Genomic DNA, 5,691 nt, shown 5'->3' with positions numbered 1-5,691 from the left:
ACAGTTGTATAGTGCTCAGTGCTTCTGATTGAATAGCGTCTCGTTAAAAAACAAAACCTGCTGTCATTTAGCATAACATTTTTCACTTTTCTAGCTTCAGTACGGTATACTAGAAAAGTATTTAACATATTTGAGTTCCAATTGTACATTTTTAACATGTGGCAGTGGCATGTGGTGTAGCTTGAAGAATTATCAGCAGCCACTTTATAGCATGTGTACAGACTTTATATTCCATCTTTGTTTTCCTTACATGTAATGCAAGTGTTTTAAGTAAAATGCATGACGCTTTGCTCGATGACTTGATAGACAGGTTTGACAAGCCTTCGTTTTTGACATATCAACGGCAACCGAAGATAAGCATGGGAAACATGAACGTTCACTCACTGAATACTCATGTAAGATAGCTTGTCACGGGAGGAAGCAAGTTATAAGTTAAAGGGGTAGTATCATGGGATTTATCCCTTTTATTTTGACTATAAATTAACTAAATCGATTTTCAGGGTCTTGTTCATTGTTAAGTTGCTCATGGATCACCGCAGTGAGACAAAAATCGATCAAATTTTAAGAGAAAAACGAGCCACACTAAGTTAGTAAGAAATTTATCTAAGATGCAAAGGGAGTACTTGAAAACATCGGCCTGACGTTTTCAAATTGGCATTCACTTTAATGTTGGTTACAGAATGGTTTCTGTGAGCTAAAATAGCCGTTTTGAAGAAAATCTGGGCCTTAATTTTTTTTTGCCACCGGTAAACAGATTTCCTTTGCTTTCCAGATTTTTCCTACAATCCATGACACTGCCCCTTTAAGCTTTGCATTTCTCCTATTTTCTGGCTGCGTTGAATAATAAATCTCTTATTGGAGGATTTAGAGTGTAGTACCGCAGGATATTTTTACTCATCTCTTGTATTTTGACTTTCTTACAGACTCGCCAAAATACATAAAAATAAAAATATCCCACGCTACTAGACACTAAATCGTCCAATAAGATATATGCATTATGTAGATCAATACCGGCTGTACTCCTTTTATAGTATCCTCCTGCTGCTCCTTCCCGGACAATAACAACTGGTACAACTTTATCAATATGCCCGATATATCTGGTACACATCTCAGGGGTTACTGTGGACCAAAATGCTTTAATTCCCTGAATTAGCTCCTCCTTTGTCTTGGACTTGACAAATTTCCTCAAAACCATTTCAGTGTATGCCAAAGGTTCTCAATGGGTTGAGATCCTAACCAGTAAATTGAAAGGATGTTTTGGCTGACCTTTACTGTAGTGTTGTTCCCCAACTTTGTGAGAGGAAAGGCGAGTATAAAACTAAATCTTAACTGAACATTCGTCTGTGAAAATAACATCAATGAAGTCATCCTGATATTCAAAATGTTGAAACAGTGTTCTGTTCTCTTTGCCTTGTTTACTTCTTTGATGAGCTGACAGTACTTTGTACCGCCCCACCTCCAACCAAGTTTTCGTCACACTCGCCAAACAGGTTGCGGCAAAACAACAATGTCAAATCTGACTTGCAGAATTCATGCAAGTTCTAGAGCCAAAAGCTCATCATCTGCTTTCATTTCTTGATCAATAGCATTAGTGATGTATTACAAGTTTCTTCCTTCTTCCTTTCATAGGACGATTGGAGAGTCTACCAGTTTTCAGTTCCTTTGTATCGTTTTAGGAAAAGACTAACTGCTGGTCTCAAAGTTACAATCCCATCTTCGCCATTTCACTTACACTTTTACCAGGAAGAAAAGTGTGCTACGAGTCTAAAAAGCCCATTAGGCCGCTGCTTATCTCCTGTTACTGTAACATGAAGCAACTAGGAGTAGTTCTACTCCCCCCTGGATGAGATGCTAGTCCCTCAGAGAGTTAACCCCAGCATTAAATTCGCCGGTACCCATTTATACACCTGGGTGGAGAGAGGCACCATGAGAGTAGAGTGTCTTGTGCAAGAACACAACACAATGTCCATGGCCAGGACCCGAACCTGCACCACTTGATCAAGCGCACTTGACTAAGCACACTAACCATGAGGCTACCGCACCTATCACAACTTTTACCAGTAAAACCCAAGTTAATTATTCGTTTTCCCCAATTTGCAGTGAATGTTACTGGTTTTTGTGAAAGCATTCCTTTGAAACGGTTGTACAATCGTTCTAGTGAAAGGGTTCCAAGGGACGCGTTCTTGTTCTTTTAAAAGAGTTACATGGAATGCATCCAATGGAACCACAAGAGTGCAGAGCTGGAATGGATTCGTAATGGGTTTTGAACAGATACAGAACGAATAAGGAAACAGAAATTGAACGAATATGTAACACGTTTCGTTTATTGTTCCCTGTTAGGTTAATTCTGAGCAGTACTGTAGTCTGGAACTTAGGGATTCTGCATCATTAGAATCTTTTAAGAACAATTATAGAAACAACCTTTTTCATGTACAACAGAAACTACATCATTTGCTGTCAAGTTATATTTTATTTTTTGTTACAATTCTTATTCTTATCACATAGACATTGTATAGTTTTATTAATAGATATCTTCGAATTTAACATACATTCCTTCTTTTAGCTCTTACATCTCTAGTATTAGTAGGCGTAGCTGTAGTAGTAGTGGCAGTAGCAGTAGCAGTGTTAGTAGGCAAAAAATAAGAAAGGAACAGAGGAAAAAGTATGGGATTACATCTGTTTTGAAACTGCAGCTGCCATGGAACATATTCACTTGTGTGGGTATGTGCATAATTTGAAGGATGGAAAAGCAGGAAGATGAGCGGAATCACCCTTGAATCATCGATTTTGGAAAGAGTATACTGATCAGCAAGGCAGTTAACCCAGTGGCTAAACCGATTCATGACAGGAAACTTTATAATTCCATTGCCCCTAAACTCGTCGTCAGAACGGGGAAGCTGTCTGTCGAGAATGATATCTTCTCTCTGGCTTTTCTTGTGAAGAAGAGTGTATACAAGTTGCTGGCTTGAAAAATTCTGTTGGGTAATGGAAAGAATGCTTTGTCGCAGATGGCCAAATATCGTCCCCCAATTTCTTCTATAAAAGCATCCTTTAGTTCGGACATTGCAATTTTGGAGTAAAACGTAGTGACAACCTTGTGTTGCTTTTTGCATAGCTTGACACCCAAGAAGTGAACAGATTAACAAAAACCCTTTTTATAACTTCCCTCCCAGTTGATAAACCACACTAAAGCACACTACAGTTAAGTTATGTTCCTCTTCTTTTTGTGGTAGTGCACTTACAAGTGCACTACACACTATGTCACCGGGTTGTATGAATGTAAGAGGGTAAGTGCATGACAATAGGCCTGCAGCGCGTGCATAACTCATGAACATAAACAGGTCTCTTGGAAGCGTGCTTGAGTTTCAATAAAATGAGCCCCAAATTCAGCAAGAAATTGTGATGCTGACGAATAATAAAGCAGCTGTTATTTCCAATACCATGGAATTACCGGGGGTTAAATAACTTCGTTTGGGAGAGTAAATTTTTGACTTTGCAGAAACAATGGTCAACCTCAAGAGTTCGTGATTGTGATCTTTGTGTTGAATTCACACATTTCTTGTCAATCTTTAAAACACTAAAATAACAAAAACAAAAACTCAGTGTCTTGGCCATAATTTTGACACAGAAGTATCCTTTGTTTCGTGAATAAACATGCCACGTAACTTGATTACGGTGCCCACTGAATTTGACGTCACTTTCGATTTACTCGTGCAGCCAAAACTACAATAGAAAAATTGAACCTAGCAAAAATCTCTCAGAATATTTTTCGCTGATGGTAACCTTTTATATTTCTCTGTTCAAAATTGAAGTTGTTTTCATGTCATAAATTTTGTTGCTGATGGCAAAATAGTTTATTCTTCTGCTCTTCCTAAAACCTGTGTATGTTTGCATAAAGCAGGCAAAAAAAAATCTGTACCTTGCTTAGTTCGAATTTTTGAGTGTTAAAATAGAATTTTCGGCCATATGTTTCTGACGAGTTGTACATGTATATTTTGTGCACTACCACACGTACGCAATGCGTACCTATTTTTTTTACTTTCTTATCTGTTGCAACTGCTGGAGAAAATACAGGACTGTTTCAGGAATTGAGGAAAGCATGGCTACAAGTTCTGCTATTTTAAACTTTCGAAAACGCCCTTTACACACTTGACACCACTGGAAATGAGTATAACCCAGTGAGAGATGCATGCTAAATTGCAAATTGATAGATTGCTCTTTCCAGAGCCCAAGGAATTTTTTTAGCCACAGTTTGGGCTAAACAAGACAAATGCCTTTAATTCTCATAGTTAAATTTGCAGAACAGATGATTTTCATTAATAATTGAAAATTAAAACCGAACAAAATGAAGTTCGACTTAATAAAATGCAAAATACAGATAATAAGTGCAAAATTTTATTCAATGAAGCGGACTCTGCTCAGAATTTTTAAAGAAAATGATGCAGACTCTAAAGTGAACATCTTGGATGACGTTCTGCTCTCTGTTCTGAAATCACACGCTCCCATTAAAGCGATTAAAATACGGATTAGGCCTTGCTTTTTGGTCAACCAGGATATCAAGGATCTTATGAAATCTAGAGACCTCCTACTGAAGCAATTCCTCTGGACGCGCCGAAACGCCGACTGGCAGAATTTTAAAGAATCACGCAACATAGTCAAGAAAATGTTACTCGGAGCTGAAAGCAGACACACTTTTGAAGAGGTTAGACTTCATAAGAACAACTCTAGTTCGCTTCGGAAGATTATCAACTGTGCTATTCCTTTTAAAGACAAAAGAAAGTCCAGTTTATACCAAAAACCTGACAGTTGTAGCAAACGAGTTCAATAATTTTTAGCAAGGTTGGCAAAAATGCCGCTGATGCATCTAGGCACCTGTCAGAAGAAAGTAACATCACAATTCCAGAACTTTCAATTGATGTTGATTCTACCCTCGCCCCTGATAAACTATTCAATTTAACAACAGTGACATGTGAGGAGGTTTGTTGAGTTGTTGCATCTCTACCGCTGAATAAATCACCTGGACCTGACAAAGTAAGTGCTCGCATAATAAAGGGATTGCTTGCCTGTCATCCTTGGCCCTTTGACCGAGATTATCAATTGCTCTATACTTACCAGTACATTTCCTGCTAAATGGAAAGAGGCCGAGGTGATACCAGTACTTAAAGACGGTGACCATGAAGAAGCAGCCAATAATAGGCCATTATCTCTTCTAGCTGTTGCATCCAAAGTATGTGAGAAGATTATTTTGAATCAATCCAACGCGTACTTCGCAGCCAACAAATGTCTTACGTCCCACCAAAGTGGTAATAAAAAGGGACACTCTAGTGATACTTTAAATATTCATCTTGCGGAAAGTGTACTTGAAGCAATAGATAAAAAGCAGATTACCACTCTAGTTTTACTAGAACTCTTAAAAGCTTTTGACAGCATTGACCATGCAAGGCTGCTTAGCAAACTGTCCATCGTAGGAGCCTCACCTTAGACTGTCAATTGGTTTAAGAGCTATATATCCAGTCAATATCAATATGTGACAATTGGATCGACCTACTCAGACACCATGCCAATCATCCATGGCGTTCCTCAAGGAGCGATTTTATCACCACTGCTTTTCTGTATTTATCTGAATGATTTACCCTTAGCACCCAGCTCTTGTAACCTGGAATCATACCCTGATGATTCAAAGTTATTCTT

The sequence above is a fragment of the Montipora foliosa genome, unplaced genomic scaffold (assembly GCF_036669935.1).
Source record: "Montipora foliosa isolate CH-2021 unplaced genomic scaffold, ASM3666993v2 scaffold_412, whole genome shotgun sequence".
NCBI lineage: Eukaryota > Metazoa > Cnidaria > Anthozoa > Scleractinia > Acroporidae > Montipora > Montipora foliosa.
Note: the sequence above shows the minus strand (reverse complement) of the source record.